The following is a 25,477-nucleotide window of genomic DNA, read 5'->3' on the forward strand; positions in this document are numbered from 1 at the left end:
ACTTTTTTAATAAATATGGGTTAGTGTTATACTCATGTGTAAAGTTCCGCGAATAAATGACTTTCGTTGTCTTCGGAACAAAAAATAAATAAAACCGATGCTATATTGAATTACTATTCATTCAGTTTTGTTTCTTCATCCAGAATTACATGGAAGTCATATTTTAATGAAACTTCACATGGTTTTTTTTTCGCGAGAATAAACTTCACACGTTAGTATAACACTCAACCTTGTTTACCGCGAAAAGGAAATCGAAATTCTTTGAGTTTTGCAAACATAAGTCGGAATGGATTTGCATGAACAGAGAGAAAATGTAGGCTCAATGATTGAACACTCATGTTGGACTCTAAACTTTGCGGTTATGATTAACCGAGATGCATGATCCCACTGAAGAAGAAATTTTATTTGCGCAGCAAAATCTACTAATAGTGCCCATGTGTGCCGCCCCAGAGAGCATAAAAGATGCTTGGAAAAGCTGGTCCGGAATGGCGTGGCCAGGAAAGAACCCTCGTGCATTGCGGCAGGCTGCAGCCCAGCACGAACAGTCGAACACAACACGACCGCGCGGCGTCATGCAGCATCGGTGCTGGTCAGGATCTCGTACAGGGCCGTGCGCAGCCCGCGCGACGGTGGCCGTAGTCAGGCAAAGGGCGCTTCAGAGACGACCGTGCCTGCAGTCAGGCGATTCGTTGAGGTCCGACGTTTTGCTGGCGATCCTTGGCCGGTTACGCGGGGTCCGGGGCCATGGTACGGTGGTGGCCTCGCCCGAGGTTGTCGTCTCCCGCGGTTCCTGTACCGGCGGTGCACGGGCAGATACGACCGTCCAGGTAACCCCCGTCGACGCGGTGCGGCGTGCGTGCACCGTCGAGTAGGAGTGCTCTGCACCATGCAGTCCAGGCAGCCGTTACGGCACACCTCGCTGACACGACGCGGGGCTACCGCACCAGTATGCACGTGACGACACTTACAACACGCATCTACCTCACCTAGCCGTGTGACCGTGAGTAAAGCAAGCACGCGACTCTACTGCTCTTGCTCCTATTTCTGACTTTCTGTAGCACTATACGCCGGCAGGTGTCATACAAAGGGGCCGGTTTCACCGAGCGGAAAGAGCAATCAAGGGAAGAAAGAACGAGAAAGGAAAGCATGCAACAAATGGCCGGCACATGGCCGGCTTTCGATCGAGCTGCCGCGCGCCACCGTCCCTTTCAAATTTCAAATACACATACACGAGCCAAGCACTTGTATTTTTCTTTGTAGGGTCGTACTGTGGTGTACCAAATCATTGTACGTATAGATGTATTTATATGGTAGTAGCTGGTTGCAGCAGAGATGATGACGGGCTACCCCGAGAAACCGTATGCATGGTGGTATCGGTATGGCACCACACAACGAGGGCAGCTACACGAACGTTCGCGACGCATAGGATACTCTTTTTTCTGTTGCGAGGTAGAGTAGGATACAGCGCAGCGGTGGACCGATTGTTCTAACCCACGGCGGCACGTGGAGCGTCTCGTGTAATCTATCTAGCACCTGCGCAGAAATATCATTGTATTTTCGCGAGACTTCGAAATAAACTAGGAACTCTGCGGTCTGCGCGGCCAGCTCAGGAAACCTGGCAAATTGCTCCGCAAACCTCCACGCGCATGTAACGGCGATAACGATTGACGCGGTGCTCCCATCGGAGCAGAGGTGGCAGCTTTGCGGCTGTGCAATCTGCCAGGCCATGCTACTAGATAGGGATGAAAATGGGGTGGAAACTTCCTGTTTTTCTGGAGGAAAAATGGAAACGGAGAGGAAATATGAAAACGGAAACGGAAATTTGCAAAACGGAAGTGGAAATGGAACTTTTTATGCGGAAACGGAAACAAAAACGGAACGGTGTTTTCCGGTGGAACATGCATGGAAATGGAACTTTCCGTTTCTGTGAATATGGAATTTCTGTTTTTACTAGCTGCTTTGTAGCCCAACCATCAAAGAAAACACAATGACACAATTAGTAGAATCGATCTGAGGCCCAACTTCTACTACCACACAGGTACTCAGCTTGACCTTATATGCAATTGTACGGTACTAAAACAATACTATGCTAAGTTGCTAACATAATAATATTATTTTGTAGCCATATTAACAACTCATTATTATTTTTTGTGTGTGTATTTGTCTACGATTCAAGGGGTTTTTAAGTTCCGATCAATGCCTATTTCTGTTTCCGTATCCGCTTTGTATTTGCTCCGTGTCCGTTTTCGATAGTATCTGATTCCGTATTCATTTCCGGGGTTTTTATATTCATTTCCGCTTCTGCAAAAAAATGTGAAAACAAATATAATAGCACTCAGTTCCGTCCGTTTCCGCTCCGTTTTCATCCCTACTACTAGATGTGTATCTTGTCGCCGAGCCTGGGTTTTGTCTACGAATGTTGCGCGTATGATTCCTGGTGCAACACTCGAATTAACCAGACATTTGCCGCCCATGCGCTGTTGGAGAAGAACAAATGGTGATTAGACATCGATCAGTGGATGGAGAATGCTGAATGCTGAATGCATGCCTATTTTATACTATGTACGTGACAGCGATGCATACGACACGGTCTCAACAAAAGAGCTAATCAATAATACTCGCTCCCTCTTCGTGGTGGCCTACGAAACTTAAATTTGTAAACTAATCTGATCATTATGCATGGCGACTGGTCGCCACTTCTATTGCCAGTGGCACCGACGTCTCACGGACCGCCACATGGGGAGGGACGCGGCTCGCAGGCGCCTACGACAGTGCGCAATTAGGAAGCGGCGAAGAAACCTAAACTTGATTTGACTCGGGTGTCCAGCCTCTTTGAATTTGTTTTAGTTGATTGGTTACCATCATGGGACAAATAATGTTAGGGCAATCAGGCTCAACAGATCCCAGTTGATTAAGTTCTGTCTGCTAAACCAATCACGCAGAGCAAATCATTTAAATCACTTGCTACTTTTTCCGATACTGCCTTGTGCATATTTCCCTCTGTCTTGAAAAAATAAATTACAAGGACATCTCAATAGTGTAGTGGATTCCCAAATCGCCCTCATGTGTCATTTGCGGGAGTCCGGACATTTTCTGTCGTCCAATAATATCCCTTTTAGGGAGTTCGCACATCCATCTAGCCAACCAAAACCACCACGTCGACATGCAGACATCCTCACTCTCTCCTCAACCGCGACACCCGAACATCTGACAGAGGCATCGTTTTCGGCCGCCACCGTCTGCCCTGTCGCAACATCCTCCTCCGCTTGCACGTGGCGCCGCCACCACGTGCCGGGTGGCGCGGGTACTACGCGTGAACGTGAAGAGCGCCCACTCCAGGTCCACGGCACGGATTCCCCCATGTTAAAGCGAGCGACCGGCGCGGGCTCGTTGTCCTCCATTCTTTCCTCCGGCGAGCTTGGAGGCAGCCCCGCCTCCATGTGGCACATGCACTCGGCATCCCTCTCGCGGACAAGCTCGACTATCTCGTGTCGGCGCCATGCGAGAGGCTTTTCCACCACCCTTCGTCTGTCCTATCCATTGCACTGAAGGAGGAGGTGGAGGAGGAGAGGTAAGCGGTTGTGCCGACGGCTCGAACAACCGGAGATTTGGATGGTTAGGAGTGCAGAGGTATCCCCAGCCCATCAGAGTTCAAGTCCTAGACTTGGCAATGGTGCTCGTATTTTTCTGTATTTATTTTAGGCCTTCCAGTGATTTGCGTTCGGTGGGAGGAGACGGTACCGTCAATTACGAAGGCTTCTGTGGCTACTTTGTAATCTTAAGATGATGTCTTGGCCCGGTCTTTCGAAAGTGCTCATAAGAGTAGAATGTGTGGGCCCTCCCCTCCCCTCGCGTCGCCCTTGCTAGGGCGACTCAGGGGCCCCAAACCCTAGCTCCGCCGCTTCCCCCTTTTTCTCCCCTCCTCCTCATCGCCGCCTGAGGCCGTCGCCGGGCAAGCCCGGGGCGACGCTCAGGAAGGTGGCGGCGGGGCCCTGGCGTCCTTGCCTCTATTACGGGGGGCCGTGTTCTCCAGGGCAGCGGCCCTGGTCGGAGAGGCGTCACCGGCCATGAGGCAGGCGGTGGCGCAACGTGGGCTGGCGATCCTGGCTGTGTGGACAACAGGTGCCCCGGTGGACGGGAGACCTGGTGCAACGACAGTTGTGGCTAGCGGCGGTGCCAGATCTGGCCGCACCTGCCCCCCTGTTTCGAGCGCTCCGCCCCGACCGGATCTATTCGGCTTCTTTGCGGGCCGCCGGATCTTGCATCGTTGGGGTAGTGGAGGCGGGGATTCAAAGACCGGGAGAAATTCTAGGCCGGCCTCGCCGGTCTTGGCGGCGGCGACGCTCGTGGCGCCGTTCCCCTCCCTGGAGGCGCCGTTGAGGTCTGATCCGCCGCGCCCCTTTCCCTCTAGTCTCCCGGGTGAAAACCTCAACTCTGTTGGGCAGCGGCGGCGCCCTTGGCGTCGCGTCCTTCTTGAAGGCGTCGTTTTGGGAGCTAGGTGGGCAGTGAGCTTCTCGGTGATGTGGTGGGTGTGCACCGGCGGCAGTAGCTGGTCCTCTTTGTCTGCGGCGAGATCTTCAGTGGCTCAACGCCTACAGGGACACTATGCTATTGCTCCTCCACCCGTTCCGTTCCGGCAGCTCTTTTTAATTCGTGTCCAGTTCGTGGGTCTTGGGTGGTGCTCTGCTCCAAGAGATCATTCCGTGGCTAGTCGGGTGAGCTCGGTTCCTTTCTAGATGCAGCCTGTCGGTGTCTTTCCTCCCAGGTTCTAGGGTGAAGTGCTACAATGTCAACGGTTCGGCGCCTTCGAGCCAGGCGAGGAGACATGGGTCTTCTTTGACAGTGGAGCTGGGAGAACCTGGCAAGCCGGGGCCGCTGGTGATTTGGCGACGACGTGCCCTTCCTCACCGTCAGAAATGCTGCACTTGTGCTGACATTCTCCTACTTCCCTGGTGATCTGTATGTGAATGAGGACCTACACATCCCTGAGTTGCATGTCTCCTTATTCGATCTTTTAGTTGGGTGTGTGTGAGCCTTGTGTGCTGCTGTCCAGCGCCTTTGTATCTTGTCGTTTTTCTGCTTTCTTGTGTTGGTTTCGAGTTTGTAATCCTGGCCGGTTGATAGCTTTGTTAATTCAAAGTCGGGCTCTTCTTAAGCCTCTGTTCTAATAAAAGAGAGTAGAATGTGCATGCATGCGTTCATAAGAAGAAGTGTGTGCATATGTACGAGCGTTTACGTCTATATCATGTTAAAATAAGTGTACTCTTGCTAGCTTTTCCATTTGTACCGCCGCGGAGCTGCCGATCGAGGTTACAAGGTGTCGCAGCTGCACGAATCCATCCTCCTCCTCCAGTCCTAGCGTGGAAGCTGATTTGGTTTCCCTCGAAGATAAAGAGGTTTCCTGATTATTCGAAGATATTTGGGAAACCTAATTCAGTTTCCTTGTTTTAGATGGAGCCGTTTCCTACTTCCTCCGTTCTAAAATACTTAATACAAAGTTGGGTCATTTATTATGGAACGGAGGGAGTAATATGTACTGTAGATGAGCAATAGGAATTGGCGACCGGTCGAGGCCAATTAATTTGCACGAGATAATTTTTCGGGTCACTAGACAACCAAATCAAAGATTCAAATTTACACTATTTATTTCTTTATCTCCACAGAGGTAAGAGGGACCATGTTCAGTTTCCTTTTCCCCTATTCTACCCACCAAGGGACCCGATCGTGAGTCGCTGCGGCAGCCGGCAGGAGTCCATGCGGTGGTCGTCGACGCACACGCACGTCGCTCGGGCATGAAAGATAATGAGCGATCCCTACTCCCTCAATGGGGAGCGGCATCACATATATATTAATGATCGGGCAGGAGCCTGCCTTGGCATACAAGGAAGATACAAGAGTTTGAGAGGGATACGAGAAGGAAGGTTGGTTAAGATTACAGATATTTTCTCTAACACCCTCCCTTAATCTCAATTATCCTAAATTAAGATTACTCTTGAACTCTTCAAATGGTCTTGCTGAAAGTGCCTTTATGAAGCCATCTGCTACTTGGTCTTTGGAGGGAATAAACCGTATCTCAAGTTTCTTTGCTGCAACTCTTTCTCGCACAAAGTGGAAATCAATCTCTATGTGTTTTGTCCTTGCATGAAACACTGGGTTTGCAGACAAATATGTTGCTCCCAAATTATCACACCATAAGCATGAGTTTTCTTAACCCACAACTCATCAAGGAGTGACTCAACCCAAATGATTTCAGTAATTGCATTTGCCAAGGATTTGTACTCTGCTTCTGTGCTTGAACATGACACAGTGGCTTGCTTTCTAGCACTCCAGGAGATGAGGTTGGATCCAAAGAATACTGCAAAACCTCCAGTTGATCTTCTATCATCACTACATCTTGCCCAGTCAGCATAAGAGAATGCACTAATAAGAGAGGAATTATACCGTTGAAATGAAGCCCTATTCCCATAGTATGCTTCACATATCTCACAATTCTCTTAACAGCTGCCCAATGTGCAGAGGTAGGTGCATGTAGGTATTGACAAACCTTGTTGACAGCAAATGAAATATCTGGGCGTGTGAGAGTTAGATATTGCAGTGCTCCCATAGTACTCCTATACCTTGTGCTCTCCTCCTCCCGAAGTGACTCACCTTCATATGCAGAGAGTTTTTTTGAGGAAGATAAAGGTGTAGGCACCGGCTTACAATTCTTCATTCCCATACGAGACAGAAGCTCATTAACATATTTTTCCTAATTTAACACAATGACATCTTGAGTTTTCTTGACTTCAGTGCCTAGGAAGAAGTGCAAATCACCTAGATCCTTCAAGGCAAACTCTGAGCTCAAATCATGTAAAAGAGCATTAGTTGCATTTTGTGAAGAACTTGCAACTATGATATCATCCACATATATAGAGCACAAAAATGACTACTCCTGCCTTGTTATAAATGAATAAGGACATATCAGCCTTGGAAGCAATAAAGCCAAGATATTTCAATTGTAAGCTCAGTCTGGAATACCATGCTCTGGGTGCTTGCTTTGAACCATAGAGTGCCTTATCTCATAAACACTTCCTCTTCCAGAACACCATGCAAAAACGCGTTCTGTACATCTAGCTGCCTTAGACTCCATCCTCTGGACACAACAATAGCTAGCACTAGTCTGATAGTTGCAACTTTCACAACATGACTAAACGTGTCCTCATAGTCAATGTCATAATGTTGCTTAAAGCCCTTTGCAACTAGACGTGTCTTATACCTGTCAATGGAGCCATCTGCCCTGTTTTTGATTCTATACACCCATTTGCAATCAATGATATTTTTACCTCTCTGATTTGGTACAAGATGCCAGGTTTTGTTCCTCATGAGTGCAGAATATTCCTCATCCATCGCCTTCTTCCACTTGGGATCATCAAGTGCACTATTCAACGTTGTTGGTTCTCCTGAAATACATAGCATCCCATATGGTATAGTTCCATCTTTTCTTATTTTAGGATTTCGTATACCTTTCTGTAGCCGAGACATAACGCATGAAGAAACCTATGGCTGAACCACTGGTACACTCGCCATAGAAGATCCGAGCGAATTTGCATGTGTTGATGCAGCAGGCAAGTTTGTCGCTATGTGCGCAGGGGATCCTGTGGCTGTCGGTGTGGCCGTTGTGCCTGCAGGCACATGGGTGTCGCCCATCCAACCCTATGCAGCGGATCCATTGCCCAACCGTGACTGGGCGCGCGTGCGTGACGAGGGGGATCCGGTCCAGCTACTGGTCCCGCCTGTCATCAAAGTGGCCGCGTGGGAGTGGCCCTCCCTCGAATCTGGAGTGGAGCCGGCGGGGGCGCGATCCGAGGATGATCCACTCATGTGATCCGAGGACTGCGCTCACACAGGAGTGCCAGGCGCCGCCGGATCTCCTTCGTCATCCGTGCCAGGTTCGTCTTCTTCCTCAGCATGCAATATTGGTTCAAATTGAGCCATATTTTTGAAATTTTGATCATTTCGAACACTGTTTTGTCCAGGGACCTACACAGGCATAAGAGAAGAACCAGTACCAGCAGGAACATCATCACATTGATTAGTACAATTGTTGCCGCCATGATCAAAAGACCGAAGATGTGGAGGAAGAAGGAGAATTTCCTTGCGGAGAAGTGCACCGGCATTTGGACGAAGAGATGCAAAGGGAAACACAGACTCATCAAAAATAACATCTCTAGATATATAGACCCAACCAGTGGGAACATCAAGGCATTTCACCCCTTTATGCATGGGGGTATAACCTAAGAAGACACACCTTTTTGAGCGGAAAGCGGGTTTATGTGTGTTGTAGGGTCGAAGGTTGGGCCAACATGCACAACCAAATATGCGTAGAGATGTGTAGTTAGGTGTGACACCAAGGAGTTGTGTAATGGGTGTTTCAAATTTGATGACTATGCTTGGAAGTAAGTTGATAAGATATGTGGCAGTTCAAAATGCTTCATCCAAAAATTTGAGTGGCATGGATGCATTTGCTAACAATGCAAGCCCCATATCAACTATGTGATGGTGCTTTCTATCAGCAGACCCATTTTGTTGGTGAGCATGAGGGCAAGAGACATGATGTGATATGCCAAACTTTTGGAAGAAAGAGTTCAATTTTTCATACTCACCACCCCAGTCACTTTGCATAGCAATGATTTTGGAGTTCATTTTGCATTCAACAAGATTTTGGAAATTTATAAAGACTTGGAATACATCAGATCGTTTTCTTCAGTAAATAAATCCAAGTAAATTTACTATAGTCATCAATAAAGCTTACAAAATAGGAAAAATCTACCAACTGAAGTAGGAGCTGGCCCCCATACATCTGAAAAGATAAGTTGTAGTGGGGCAATGGACACACTAGTAGAAATAGGGTAAGGTAATTAGCGATTTTTTTGCTTGTTGACACAGATCACAAACTGACTCAACACTAGGCTCATAAGCGAGTTTATTTTTGCTAAGAACATATTTAACTATGACTGAAGATGGATGACCCAAGCGACTATGTGAAAGGAAATATGCCCTAGAGGCAATAATAAAGTTATTATTTATTTCCTTAATTCATGATAAATGTTTATTATTCATGCTATAATTGTATTAACCGGAAACTTAGTACATGTGTGAATACATAGACAAAACATATAGTCCCTAGTATGCCTCCACTAGACTAGCTTGTTAATCATAGATGGTTATGTTTACTAACCATAGACATGTGTTGTCATTTGATGAACGGGATCACATCATTAGGAGAATGATGTGATGGACATGACCCATCCATTAGCTTAGCATTATGATCGTGTTAGTTTCATTGCTACTGCTTTCTTCGTGACTTATACAAGTTCCTCATACTATGAGATTATGCAACTCCCGAATACCGGAGGAACACTTTGTGTGCTACCAAACGTCACAAAGTAAATGGGTGATTATAAAGGTGCTCTACAGGTGTATTTGAAGGTGTTTGTTGGGTTGGCATAGATCGAGATTAGGATTTGTCACTCCGTGTTTCGGAGAGGTATCTCTGGGCCCTCTCGGTAATACTCATCACTATAAGCCTTGCAAGCATTGTGACTAATGAGTTAGTTCCGGGATGAAGTACTACGGAACGAGTAAAGAGACTTGCCGGTAACGAGATTGAACTAGGTATTATGATACCGATGATCAAATCTCTTGCAAGTAACATACCAATGACAAAGGGAACAACGTATGTTGTTATGCAATTTGACCGGTAAAGATCTTCGTACAATATGTAGGAACCGATATGAGCATCCAAGTTCCGCTATTGGTTATTGACCGGAGACGTGTCTTTGTCATGTCTACATAGTTCTCGAACCCATATTGTCCGCACACTTAACGTTCGATGACGATTGGTATTATCAGTGTATGTGATATGATGTACCAAAGATTGTTCGGAGTCCCAGATATGATCACAAAGATGACGAGGAGTCTCCAAATGATCAAGACATAAAGATTCATATATTGGATGACTATTGTTGGTGTCAAAACCGGCGGATCTCGGGTAGGGGGTCCCGAACTGTGCGTCTAGGCGGATGGTAACAGGAGACGAGGGACACGATGTTTTTACCCAGGTTCGGGCCCTCTTGATGGAGGTAAAACCCTACGTACTGCTTGATTGATATTGATGATGTGGGTATTACAAGAGTAGATCTACCACGAGATCAAGGAGGCTAAACCCTAGAAGCTAGCCTATGGTATGATTATTGTTCGTCCTACGGACTAAAGCCATCCGGTTTATATAGACACCGGAGAGGGCTAGGGTTACACAGAGTCGGTTACAATGGTAGGAGATCTACATATCCGTATCGCCATGCTTGCCTTCCACGCCAAGGAAAGTCCCATCCGGACACGGGACGAAGTCTTCAATCTTGTATCTTCATAGTCTTGGAGTTCGGCCGATGATGATAGTTCGGCTATCCGGACACCCCCTAGTCCGGGACTCCCTCAGTAGCCCCTGAACCAGGCTTCAATGACGACGAGTCCGGCGCGCATATTGTCTTCGTCATTGCAAGGCGGGTTCTTCCTCCGAATAATTTATAGAAGATTATGAACACCAGGATAGTGTCCGGCTCTGCAAAATAAATTCCACATACCACCGTAGAGAGAATAATATTTACACAAGTTCAATCTGCTGACGTATTTTGGGGCGTGGCATCATACCACAGCCAAGTCTTTATTCGAATTGTTTTTATTGTACCACCTCAGCACGTTTAGCGAAGCGGTTTCCTTGGCACATCTTGTTGAAGCAGAGATCGTGTTCCCCTTATTCCGGGATTCCCATCAATACGGACGTGGGTAACCCAACCGCGCCATTGATTGCAGCGCTTGGGAGATAAGCGAGTTTTATCAGGCTGGTGGGGACGCATGGTTTCATCCGCCCATATAAGGGGATAAAGATCCACCCTTTTACCTACGCCTTCTTCCTCCTTTGCCTATCCATCTCCGTGAACTCGAGCTCCAGCGCCCAAGTCCGCACATCTCACCTCAACCTTCTCCAACTATGTCCGGAGCGGGAGGCAAGTGGATGGCCTCCTCCGTTACGGAGGGGCATATCCAGAAGCTGCGCAGCACCGGATACCTGTCCAGCGACATTGCGCACCGGCTCCCCAACGAGGGGGAGCTCATCCCCACCCCCAGGCCCCATGAGAGTGTAGTATTTCTTTCCCATTTCCTCCGCGGACTGGGCTTCCCACTTCATCCCTTTGTCCGGGGGCTCATGTTCTACTACGGCCTGGATTTCCATGATCTGGCCCCGAATTTCATCCTCAACATCTTGGCATTTATCATCGTGTGTGAGGCCTTCCTCTGCATCAAGCCCCACTTCGGCTTGTGGCTCAAGACCTTGAGTGTCAAGCCGAAGGTGTGAAGGGCAGCCAAGCAGAGTGCGGAGGCGCCATGGTGGGCAAGATGCCCAATGTTACTTGGCTTGAGGGCACCTTCGTGGAAACCATTAAGGGGTGGCAATCGGGGTGGTTCTACATCACCGAGCCGCGTGACCCTGAATGGGCAGCGGCCCCCGAATTCAGATCTGGCATCCCCATACGGCTCACCTCCTGGAAGGAGAGTGGCCAGATATGGGGCGATTCGGAGGAGCTGACCGGACTTCAAGCCTGCATCCAAAAGCTAGTGAAGAAGAAGCTCAAGCTTGTCAACGTAGTCCAGGTCATGCTCATCCAGCGGATTCTCCCATGCCAACAACGGGACTTCAATATGTGGGAGTTCGATCCGGCGTAGCACCAGACCTTGAGCGGGCTCTTCGACACTACGTACGAAGAGGCCTGGAGGGTGCTGTTTAAGGGCGCCGAGGCTCCCACATCCGCCACCGAAGATCGCGGATTCAGCTCGCAGCGTCCGGCTAGCGAGGTAAGCGATTTTGCCCTTTATAGGATGCTTGTTTTCCATAGTTTGACTCTATGCGGGATCTAAACTCCCTCTCCTTTGACAGGACTGGCTGAAGAAGGCCGAGCAGACTATCTGTCCGGCCCCTTTTCCAGAAGACCCAGCGGACGCCCGTTTAACGGGGCTGCTGGCTCCGGCACCCCACGTGGTGCTGGAGAAGAAGGCCAAGAAGAAGGCCACGGGCACTTGAAAGAGTTCCCGTTTTCATGTGTCATCAGATGATGACACCGAGGCAGACTCCTCCCACGAAGGCGAGGAGGAGAAGAAAGAGGCCTCTCCCCCAGCAGGGGGAGGGAAGAAAAGGAAGGCCTCCCCAACGAGGGAGGCCGAAGGGTCCAAGAAGGGAAGGACTCTTCCCCCGGACTGCTCTGCCAACGCCAGCGACGACGACGAGGATTGGCCTCCAAGGGCCAAGCCCCTGGCGAGATCGTAAGTATCCAAACTCCCGAATAACTTCATGATTTTTATTTTTGCCACATGGTGTCTTTCTAATGCCACATACAACCATGCAGTCCGCCCAAGGAGGATCTTCCCACTTCGTCGAGCGGGTCCTTGGGTGCGTCGGATATGGATTCCCTTCCGACCGCCTCCTCCCCTCGTGATGCGGACGATGCCGAGGTGGGATCCCGGGAAGGGACCCGCCAGGAGGAGGAGGCCCCGGAGGTGCCGCAGGGCAACCTCCCGGACTTTGCACCGGACTCCGCACCAGAACCTGTAGTGGCTCCGGAGTCCGGCGGGCGGCCCCTTCGTAAGAAGGGCAAGACCGTGACACCGGCGGCCTCCGTCCAACCGGAGGCGCCGGATAGCTTGCTGGAGGCGCTCAACGGCGCTTCCATCGAAGAAGGACACCGCACCATCATGGGTGCGGTGATTCAGAAGGTTCAGCTCACCAAGAGCGGGCTGACCGAAGCCTGCAGCAGCCTTCTAACAGGCTTTGAGGTAAGAATTTTGATATATGTAAAATAGTAGCGCATAGACAGTAGCCCCTGATGCTCGGTTCGGTGTTCGGAAAGAAAAAACCGGACCGAGGATCTAAAAAGATACACGCAGGAGTCATAAAAATTATGTCAATATGGGATTGCAGGCTGTGCTGTTGACCTCTGCAGCACTGACTGCGGAGGTCAATACTTTGAAGCAAAGCCTCAAGCGGTCCGAGAACGAGCTCGGCCGTGCCAAGAAGCAGCTCGAGGACAAGGAAGGTGAGTAACACCTTATTAAAATTGTACCTTACAAAAAAGGATTTGGTTGCAAGAAAAATGACAAGGATAACGTGGGTATTGCAGGGGCCACTAACAAGGTGGCGACCCTGAAGGAGGCGGTGTCCGCGGCCGAACTTAATGCGGCCGCGGAGCGCACCGAGCGAGAGAAGCAGGAGGCCCGGGTGGCGGAGGTACAACAAGAGATCCAGGCTCTCGTGGAAAAACATGAGAGTTTGGAGCGCGACTCGAAGAATCGAGAGTCCGAGCTTGCATCGGCTCTTGAGAGTGCCATAGCCGCTAAGGCCGAAGCCTACAAGGCCCTCCAGGAAATCGAGGCGTTAAAGAAAATAGCGGCGGGTAAGGCATTTTTCATGCAAAGTAAGCATGTGAGTGTGAATTACCTATCACTTACCCGAATTCGAAGCTCTCCAGGAGCGTTCGCAGATCTGCCCTGCAGCGTATCCGATGCTGCTGCCTTTTATAGGGCCGAGGAGGGGAGCTCGACGGAGAAGGTCTTTTGGTCTCAGTATGCTGAGGCCGGACATCCGGTGCCCCTTAGCGACCAGCTGAAGTAGCTGGTCGAGCTCCACAAGGTGGCCGAACAGGCCATGAAGGGCCTCATAGTTCGGCTGTGGCCCAAGGAGGCCATGCCTGGGAGCTACTTCGGCCTGGTGCGGCGGCTGGTGGATGCGTGTCCATGGGTTGAAGTCATCAAGTACTCCGCCTGTATTGAAGGTGCCCGTCGGGCCCTTGCCCGCGCAAAGGTGCACTGGGGAAAGATGTATGCTGAGAAGCTTGTGACAGACGCGCCACCGCCGGGCAAGGAGTATCGCACGCCCGAGATGTATTATAAGAGTGTCCTGAAGGGTGCCCGCATTATTGCAGGTGAGTGCTCCAAAGATGTAATATTTGAGTAGACTCGCATTTTGTTATCCTGTGCGCTGAAAACTTTGTTCATATGCGCTAAGCAACGCTTGTTAATTTAAAGTATTACCTTCTGTGCGGCCGTTTATCAAATCTGAGAGATGGCAAGTCGTCGGCTTCAGCCCCCATGCCACGAGTGCTGGGGTGTTCGGGATAAATTTGAGCACTCTTGTTCCCATTTTTGGGTCCATCTAGGGAGGCGCTCAACACAACGAACCAGGCAACCGGACTTATAATGCTTGAACACTCTCACTTAGCCATGGAATTCTATAATTTTAAATTTCGGCGAAGCCCCTGGTGTTCGGAAGACCGAATTTGGGGTGCTATCCACGCCTGGGCCGGACAAAGCCGGTTCCTCGCTCTAAGCGGCATAAGTCTTTAGGGACTCAAAAAAAAACCTCTCGAACAGCGACCGGCTCTCGCCTCATCATGACGGTCAGTTTCAGCTTTCTCCACTGAGGCGCTCGCCCAGCTCAACTGGGGCGCAATCGCAGTGGTTCTCCCAGTGCTACCTTAGCCGATATAACGGAACGTAAGGTACCAAAACATGGGAGCCGGGCAAACCCAACTATTGACCCAAGACATGACTCGGAGCCGATGCATATAATGCTATAAGTTCGGGGTGCCGCACTTGTGAAAGTGTTCGGACTTATCACACCATGATGCGGGAAACATAAGCCCCTAGTGTATTTAGCCATACCAAAGTGTACGGATGCAACATGTCATAAATGAACATATGTATAAGAAAGAAATGCAATTATAAGCAAAAAGGTGCTGCATTGTTTATTCAAGTAATACTGCTGTGAATGCATAACGATACAAATAGTGCGATAAGCAAGGGATGGGACTATTAAACATGTCCCCCTCCAGGGGTAGGCTGCGGAATGGTGTATAAAACAGATTTAATGCTCGTAATGAAGACCACCTGGATATTCATCGTAGCCTTTCTCCTTCCCTGGCTGTTGCATCGTAAGTTTGGCAGGTCTACTACCGGACAGGGCCTCTGATGAATGGAGTCCTGTGGGTAAAAAAAAAAGAAAGAGAAAAAAAGAACGACACACTTGAGAGCCCCTGGTGTGGTTAAGCCACATTCTAGGCTTATCATGGTCGTGCCCCTCCCCCTATGCCCATGGTATCTTCAGAGCGTAATGATGTACGCGAAGGATCGGTCTTGCAATTTTGCAGGGGCTGGGGTTGGGGCCGCATTGCTACGCGTGCTTGGAACATGCTAGGTGGTCTTATTGTAGGTTACTCTGGGCGCGTTTAGCCGTGTCCGGTCGCTTAACGGACGGACTCGAGAATTGCCTTAAGAGGCTGCACTGTACTTCTGCCGCGAGAGCCGCTGTATGTTCCTCCGTTCGGAGAGAGCATTCCGTGTTTCCGTTGACCGTGATGACTCCTCGAGGGCCTGGCATCTTGAGCTTGAGGTATGCGTAGTGCGGAACTGCGTTGAACTTTGCAAACGCGGTACGTCCGAGCAGAGCATGATAGCCGATGCGGAACGGAACTATGTCGAAGATTAACTCCTCGCTTTGGAAGTTATCCGGGGATCCGAAGACCACTTCCAGTGTAACTGAGCCTGTACAATTGGCCTCTACACCTGGTATGACGCCTTTAAAGGTCGTCTTTGTAGGTTTAATCCTTGAGGGGTCTATGCCCATTTTACGCACTGTATCCTGATAAAGCAGGTTCAGGCTGCTGCCGCCGTCCATCAGGACTCTGGTGAGGTGAAATCCATCGACGATTGGGTCTAAAACTAATGCGGCGAATCCGCCGTGGCGGATGCTGGTGGGGTGGTCCCTTCGATCAAAAGTGATCGGGTAGGAGGACCATGGGTTGAACTTCGGGGCGACTGGCTCCATCGCGTATACATCCCCGAGTGAACGCTTCCGCTCCCTTTTGGGTATGTGGGTTGCGTATATCATGTTCACCGTCCGCACTTGTGGGGGAAAACCCTTCTGTCCACTATTGTTCGGCGATCGGGTCTCTTCCTCGTCATCGCTATGCAGCCCCTTGTCGTTGTTTTCGGCAATTAACTTGCCTGCCTGCTTGAATACCCAACAGTCACTGTTGGTGTGGTTAGCTGCCTTGTCGGGGGTGCCGTCTATCTGGCACGAGCGATCGAGTATTCGGTCCAAATTGGACGGACCCGGAGTAGTTCTTTTGAAAGGCTTTTTTCGCTGACCGGATTTAGAGCCTCTGAATCCGGCATTGACTGCCGTATCCTCATTATTATCGCTGTTAATGCGGCGTTTGTTCTTGTTGCGACGCGACCTGCCATTGTGGTCCTTGATATCCGGACTGCCAGAATTTTTGCTGAGGTTGTTGCTGCGGGCTAGCCAGCTGTCTTCTCCCGCGCAGAAGCGGGTCATGAGTGATGTGAGGGCTGCCATGGATTTCGGCTTTTCCTGCCCCAGGTGTCGGGCAAGCCACTCATCGCAGATGTTATGTCTGAAGGCCGCGAGGGCCTCCGCATCCGTACAGTCGATGATTTGATTTTTCTTAGTTAAGAACCGTGTCTAGAATTGTCTGGCCGATTCGTCTGGCTGCTGAATTATGTGGCTTAGGTCGTCAGGGTCTAGTGGTCGCACATACGTGCCCTGGAAGTTATCAAGGAATGCGGCTTCCAGGTGCTCCCAACTCCCAATTGATTCTGCTGGTAAGCTGTTAAGCCAATGCCGAGCTGGTCCTTTAAGCTTGAGTGGGAGGTATTTGATGGCGTGGAGATCATCACCGCGGGCCATGTGGATATGAAGGAGATAGTCTTCGATCCAAACCGCGGGGTCCGTTGTGCCATCATAAGATTCAATATTCACGGGTTTAAACCCTTCGGTGATTTGATGATCCATTACTTCATCTGTGAAGCATAGTGGGTGTGCGGCGCCTCTGTATTGGGCTATATCACGACGAAGCTCAAAAGAGTTTTGTCTAATGTGTTCGGCCCGGCCGGACTTGCTGTGTCCGGCGCGACGCTTGTCGTCACGTATCATGGGGCGCCCCCGTGATCCGTAGATCGATCTTGATTGTCTTGCCTTATCCTCCAATATATCTCACAAGTCCGGAGCGTTCCCTTGTGGTCTTGTGCTTTTCGAGCGATGCCGGGGTACAGTTCTAATGGAGGGCCTAGAGGCCTCTCTGTCGCGGCCATGGGGTGGCCGGTCAGCCGTATCGTGCTCTGGTGATGCGGGTTTATATGCCTCCTCCTCTAATTGGGGTAGCAGCTTGCGTTTGGGGTAGCTTTTGGAGGGGCATTCCAGCTCATGCTCTTCGGCCGCAAGGACTTCAGTCCATCTGTCGGCTAGCAGATCTTGATCAGCTCTAAGCTGTTGCTGCTTTTTCTTGAGGCTGTAAGCCTGCATTTAAAACGCTCTTGTTTGGTTGGATCCTCAGGCACGACAAATTCGTTGTCGTCGAGGCATTCCTCGTCTCCGGAGGGAGGCATGTAATTATCATCCTCTACCTCTTCGTATGCCGCTCTCTCGTGAGGGCTCGCGTCTCCGTCCTCCTATGCTGAATCTTGCTGCAGGGGGTTGTCTTCGGCACTGTCTGGGGTGTTATTATCTCCGGTGCCGGAATCTCCATTGTTGCTTTGGCGGGATTTAGAGCGGCGCCGCTGACGCCGGTGTTTGGGCTGTTTCTTGGAGGGGTCATCCTCCTCTGTTCCTCCACCGTTCCCATCCTTTGGGATATCCACCATGTATATGTCATATGATGAGGTGGCTTTCCAGTGCCCAGTAGGCGCTGGTTCTTGGTCGTCTCCGGCATCGTTGTCCATACCATCGATGTCTTCAGAGTCGAAGTCTAGCATGTCGGTTAGATCGTCGACAGTGGCTACTAGGTGGGTGGTGGGTGGGTTTTGAATTTCTTCGTCGTCCGCATCCCAACCGTCTTGACCGCAGTCGGGCCAGGGCTCTCTTGATAACGAGAGATACTTTAGCGAACTCAAGATGTCGCTGAAAGGTGAGTGTTGAAAGATGTCCGCAGCGGTGAACTCCATGATCGGCACCCAATCGGATTCGATTGGAGGGGTCGCGGGAGGTACGGAGTCCGGCAAGGAGTCCGGCACCTCTGAAAGATCGAGGATGTCGCCTAGAGGGGGGGGGGGTGAATAGGCGCTTTAAAATAATTACGGTTTAGGCTTGAACAAATGCGGAATAAACCTAGCGATTAATTTGTCAAGCACAAAACCTACAACAACTAGGCTCACCTATGTGCACCAACAACTTATGCTAAGCAAGATAAGCAACTAAGTGATAGCAAGATATATGACAAAGAACAATATGGCTATCACAAAGTAAAGTGCATAAGTAAAGGGGCTCGGGTAAGAGATAACCGAGGCACGCGGAGACGATGATGTATCCCGAAGTTCACACCCTTGCGGATGCTAATCTCCGTTTGGAGCGGTGTGGAGGCACAATGCTCCCCAAGAAGCCACTAGGGCCACCGTAATCTCCTCACGCCCTCGCACAATGCAAGATGCCGTGATTCCACTAAGGGACCCTTGAGGGCGGTCACCGAACCCGTACAAATGGCGACCCTTGGGGGCGGTCACCGAACCCGTACACTTTGGCAACCCTTGGGGGCGGTCACCGGTACCCGTCAAATTGCTCGGGGCGATCTCCACAACCTAATTGGAGACCCCGACGCTTGCCCGGAGCTTTACACCACAATGATTGAGCTCCGAACACCACCAACCGTCTAGGGCGCCCAAGCACCCAAGAGGAACAAGCTCAAGGGCACCAAGCACCCAAGAGTAATAAGCTTCTCAACTTGTAACTTCCACGTATCACCGTGGAGAACTCAAACCGATGCACCAAATGCAATGGCAAGGGCACACGGAGTGCCCAAGTCCTTCTCTCTCAAATCCCACCGAAGCAACTAATGCTAGGGAGGAAAATGAGAGGAAGAACAAGAAGGAGAACACCAAGAACTCCAAGAACTAGATCCAAGGGGTTCCCCTCACATAGAGGAGAAAGTGATTGGTGGAAATGTGGATCTAGATCTCCTCTCTCTTTTCCCTCAAAAACTAGCAAGAATCCATGGAGGGATTGAGAGTTAGCAAGCTCGAAGAAGGTCAACAATGGGGGAAGAACACGAGCTAGAAGGATAAGGTTGAATGGGAAAGAAGACCCCATTTTATAGGAGCTCCCGAATCCAACCGTTATGCTCACAACCCGCACAGAGGGGTACTACCGCTCCAAGGAGCGGTACTACCGCTAGGGCGGTAGTACCCCTTCGAAACACAACAGCAAGGAGGCAAAAAGGCCAAAAGAACCTTCGGAGCGGTAGTACCGCTCGTCCTCACGATACTACCGCTCGACCTCACGGTCCTACCGCAAATGGTAGCGGTACTACTGCTTGCGAGCGGTACTAAAAAAAACTTCTGTGCGTACTTCCGCTGAGCAAAACACGAGATTTTGGTCCAGAGCGGTACTACCGCTTAGGAGCCGCGGTAGTACTGCTCTAGGGCGGTACTACCGCTCAGGAGCCGTGGTAGTACTACTCTGGAGCGGTAGTAAAAAATTACATCCGCTCTAGTCGCGGTAGTACCGCTGCAGCCTTTACCAAAACAGCCACAACATTTGCAAACGGACTCCGAATTCAACGAAACCAAGTTTGTTGGAAAGCTAACAACATGGGCTAACACAATCTTGATAGAAATATGAAGAATAATTAAATGAGAAAAGTCCCAAAGGAAAATGGTGAGAAACCTTCCTCGAAAAAGACTGGTAAAACCTCCAACACCGAAAACATCATAGAAGACGCATGTGAACTCCGTTTTCGATGAACTCAAGCTTGTCATCAAGATGACCATAAGCTCTAAGACTCACAAAGAGAACCAAACAAGAACCAAGAAACATGATGCAAGGATGCAAGGGTTTGAGCTCTCTACTAACGATACGATCAAGCTACCAACTTGAGAGCCCCCCTTGATAGTACGGCAAACGATCATATAACCCGGTCTCCCTACTACCACCATGAGACCGGTAAAATAGAAAACCTATCAAGGGCAAACCTTTGCCTTGCACATGGTCCACTTGAGCTAGATGATGACGATCTTGACTCCCTCAAGATGGACCACCTTTCTTGATTGCGTTGGCTCGATGAAGACTAGATGATTGCTCCCCCATAGTCCACTATGGGTGAGCCACTCTTCGGCTCATCTTCACAAGTCCATTGACACCACAATGGATGGCAAGATTCAAGCACTTGATCTCTTCGTGATGCTCCACTTGAACTTGCACACGGCAATCTTGATGACGATCACCACTTGATGTCATCCTTTCCATGGGTTGTATGATATCTTCCTCTTGATGCAAGCCCATGGATACGTACCTAACCCCACATAGAACTCTCACATAGACCATGGGTTAGTACACAAAGTGCAATGGACAATGCTTACCATACCATGGGATCACTTGATCCCTCTCGGTACATCTTCTACGCTTTGTGAGTTGATCAACTTGATTCACTATTGACTTAGTCTTGATCAACCTTAAATCTTTGCAACTCTCTTCATTTGGATGATGTATTGAAGGTAAACATGAATGATCACACAACCTTCTTCTTCAAGACATGCTTGCAATAAGCTCAACACTCGCATGACCAATCTTTGGATAATTCCTTAATAGCACCTTGGTCAACTCATAAACTCCTTGAAACCAACACATGGACTTCAAGAAAATCCTATGGACAAATCCTTCAAATATAACTCAAGACAACCATTAGTCCATAGAGATTGTCATCAATTACCAAAACCAAACATGGGGGCACCGCATGTTCTTTCAATCTCCCCCATTTTGGTAATTGATGACAATCACTTTCAAGAGAGTTTATATAAGGAATTATGCTTCACTATGCAATGCAACAACCAATAGTGCATGCGTATGAGATGCAAATGCTAAGGAACAAAACCAAAGCAAGAGGAGATAACTCTCTAAACTTCTCCACAAAACTCTCTGAAACTTCTCCCCCATTGGCATCGATTGCCAAAATGGGCGAAAAGCTAAGAAGACCAATATAAATTGTGGTCCTCCATAAATTGTGTATTTCTCAACAAGAGAGTGGAATGCAATACACATATCCAACGGTTAATACTTGGAGGAACACAAACTATATTGAGGCCCAAAGATTGCAAAAGAATGATATGCCACAAAGACATAACAAAGAGAGAAACAAGCAATCAAGCAATCAAAAGATACCAATTGAAGCAAGCAATCAAAGGATATCAATTGAACCAACTAGACCAAAGATCCTATGAGCCACATGAATGAAGGATATTATGATATGAGACGAGGAGTGTTCTAAAGAAACTAGAGAAGCTCCCCATGATTTGTGCACAAAAAAGAATGTTTTGTAATTGGATACAAAGTGCACAAAATAGGATCATAGCTCCCCCAAAATCAATAGAAACTTACAACAAGTGCAAGTGAGCATATAGGAAACAAAGCCTAGTACTTGCAACAAACACATGGTTGAGCAACAAGTAAAAGAGGCAACTTAAGAATGGGCTCAACCAAAATGATGTGTGTGAGTCATGGCGAAGCACTTGAGAAGACTAAAATTAGGATGAGCATTAAGCATCAACATAGTCTTGAAAGAATGAGGCACACGGTGCAAGGCCTGTCATTCCCACACACAACTAGCAAATGGGTTCACAAGCTTACTAATAAGCATATAAAGAACTTATGCTTGTGACAACCCGTGGTGAAGATAGAAGATGAAAGCCTCATCAAGACGAGGGATGCCAATTAAGATGGCAAAAGCCTCGTAACGATAAGCATGAGGAAAATAATCTTCACCACACAAGAGTGCATCAAGATGCAACGATAGAGGACACGCACTCAAGGCAAAAGCTTTCACGGAGCCACCAAAGAAATAACATAAGAAAGACAAGGTGGACGTGAAAGAAAGGATATCAACTAGAGATGTAATTTCTCTCAAGTGTATAAGGTTCTATGTAGACGAAATCATGATGATATATATATCTACAAAGAAGAATGTACACCCGAAATAGTTACAACACGAAGGAACAAGATATCCACAAGGAAGTCATAAATATACCAATAAGATATTTGCTTGAAAGCATAGCACTTGGCTAGATATGGTCTTATTGTATATAAATGAAGTCCAAACACACATCCATCAAGGGCATCACAACTAGCAACAAGAGATCATCGTTGGGATGCTTTGAGAAAGGAAACAAGTATCACAAGATATGAAATGAAAATCATGCCAAGATGCAACCTACACAAGGTTGAATGCAAGAGGAGAAAGCATGAATAGATACTTGTTACCGAGATATCATTGGAAGGATGTAGTAGATACCAATTGAAGGTAGATAGTAGTTCATTGATCATCCTAGCTTGACTCCAATATGCACATGGTGACAACACCTTCCTTGTGAGTGAGCCGAGCATCCAATGCATCTCCAAATGTTCCTAGAAGAACAACACAAACTAAACGGTACCCAAACTCATCGGGACCAAATAGTTAGAAACACCAATACATAGGACAAACTCCACATAAATATGTGCATATAGATATGAAAATGAATTTCATGCACATCTCATCCAAATTGAGACTAGGTGGAGTTTCCCCTATATATTGAGTCAAAGAAAGAAAGCATGCCAAATGAAATACATGAAGTAAACATGCATGCTCAAGACTTTCAAAACCCGAAACCAAAAGACAAAGAAATGCCAAGTGAAAAGGATACCAAATGGAGAAATCATCACTTGGAAGATATCATTAAAGATACATCAAGGAATGAGATATCCATTGATACACACTAAACTAAAGATGTCAAACTCCCAAAGAGAGGATGGTTCCAAACAAACCAGGCTCTCAACAAAGTTTCATGATGGCACAAAGTACCAAAAAGAAATGGCTTGCCTTCCACCAAAACACACTTGATAAGGATCACAAGAAGAGTGTTCTAAAGAAAATAGGATAGCTCCCCCACGAGTTGTGCATTATATAGGATTTGCATTTGAATACAAAATGCACAAGGTGGGATCACTAATTTCACTATATCTAGAAAACACTAGACAAGACCAAGAAATAAACAAGATCCACAAGTGGTAGGGAAGACACCGGGAGTTGACACAAACCTTGGAAAGAGAAAAGGCAAATAAAAACAAAAGCCAAAGTAAAGATAATCAACAAATTCTACCACACATAAGTGACTACCAATTGTCAAAAGACAAGAAGTATTTGGAAATAATTCCCGGTGGTAGATAACAAGGACATCCAACATCATCTTCACAACAAACACAAGCAAATTGCAACTTGTAGAGCTAACATGCCACCTAGGAACAAGATAATATCAATTCTAGGTGACAATATCTCAATGTACACATTTTCTAGGCTTGTAATATGCACTTAGCATATTACTCCCCCATAATGTGATACCAATAAGGACTTAACAAGAGGCAATAAGAGGAACAAACAAGAGATAATTAATGGACTATTGAGAATTTGAATTTCTCATGAGAGATATACCACCTAGCGACTAGATAAACTTGTAATATCAATCCTAGATGGTATTCCTCATGTACACACATTTATAGGATTGTGAGGTGCACAAAGCACATCACTCCCCCAAAATGGGATGTTCCATTAATCTCTCACACGAGCCAACTAGGATACAAACAAGAAGCATAAAGGCTCAACGCATGACACACACGTACATGGTGTGCAAACCAACACACACATACTTGATTGCTCAAGATAAGAAAGTTGGAATCACAACATATACAAACACATGCAAGGAACAAAACCAAAACATGCAAGGGGTCAAGTAACTTTCAATGTAAGCAATTTTAAGTACAAGTTACCGCAAGGAGGCACATTGGATATAAGATATAAACTTGATGATTCTAGGCGGATGGTAACAGGAGACGAGGGACACGATGTTTTTACCCAGGTTCGGGCCCTCTTGATGGAGGTAAAACCCTACGTCCTGCTTGATTGATATTGATGATATGGGTATTACAAGAGTAGATCTACCACGAGATCAAGGAGGCTAAACCTAGAAGCTAGCGTATGGTATGATTGTTGTTCGTCCTACGGACTAAAGCCATCCGGTTTATATAGACACCGGAGAGGGCTAGGGTTACACAGAGTCGGTTACAATGGTAGGAGATCTACATATCCGTATCGCCATGCTTGCCTTCGACGCCAAGGAAAGTCCCATCCGGACACGGGACGAAGTCTTCAATCTTGTATCTTCATAGTCTTGGAGTCCGACCGATGATGATAGTTCGGCTATCCGGACACCCCCTAGTCCGGGACTCCCTCAACTATATTCGGACACCAGAAGTGTTCCGGAGAAGTTTCGGATAAAACCGGAGTGTTGGAGGGTTACCGGACCCCCCCGGGGAACTAGTGGGCCTAGATGGGCCTTAGTGGGAGAAGAGGAAGGGCCTGGAAGGGCTGGCTGCCCCCCCATTGAGTTCGAATAGGACAAGGGAAGGGGGGCGGCGCCCCTGACGATGCATAGACCTAGGGTAGGGTCACAGACCTGACCTATACGCCCTACCCAAGGTCACTACCCTAGAGTCAAAGACGTTCAAGATATAACAAGGAGTATCAACTGAAGCCATCGAGTGCAATCCACTCGTCCAGTCACCTCACTTGGGTACCTCCCCCCCATTTTCACTCGACCTGGATGGAGTCATTCGACCATACAGGGAACCACTCGGAGCATAGAAGACCTAGAGTCACTCGGGATGGCAACGGTCAGGCGTTCACTCCGTAGTCTTAAAGATCATTGATGATGCACTTTATAGCTGGCATTACTAGTAACGCCCTATCTTAATGTACATTGAACCCCTATAACGGAGGGTGGCTGGGGTCCTGGCACACTCTATATAAGCCACCCCCCTCCTCTGGGACAAGGGTTCGCACCCCTTGTAACACACACCTATATTCCAGTTGACCGCCTCAGGGCACCGAGACGTAGGGCTTTTACCTCCTATGAGAGGGGCCTGAACTCGTAAACTCGTGTGTACAACCTCACCGTAGCTAGGGCCTCACCTCCTCATACGTACCCCCTATTCTTATTGTTAGACTTAATAACACGACAGTTGGCACCCACCATGGGCAAAGCGTCTTAGCAACTTCCGGCGAGGTTGCGGTTTCTCCGATCTTCATCGACATGGCTTATGGCGGCGGCTTGGTCACGGGCCACGAGCTCCTACTCGGAGCGCTCACTTTCATCACCAACGACTCCGCCTGGCTCCAAGAAGACCCCCTCGATGTCGAGGGCCTTCCGATCCGCGGAGCATCGCACTTCCGTGCGAGTGCGTGTGGCATTCTCCTACGACAGTTGTTGACTCCATATCGGCCGGTCCTCGCATCATCTACTCACTCCGCTGGATGCCCCCGCAAGCGATCTGGTCGGTCACAGCTCCAGTGGTGGG

This window comes from Triticum aestivum, chromosome 6B, assembly GCF_018294505.1.
Source record: "Triticum aestivum cultivar Chinese Spring chromosome 6B, IWGSC CS RefSeq v2.1, whole genome shotgun sequence".
NCBI classification, from domain to species: domain Eukaryota; kingdom Viridiplantae; phylum Streptophyta; class Magnoliopsida; order Poales; family Poaceae; genus Triticum; species Triticum aestivum.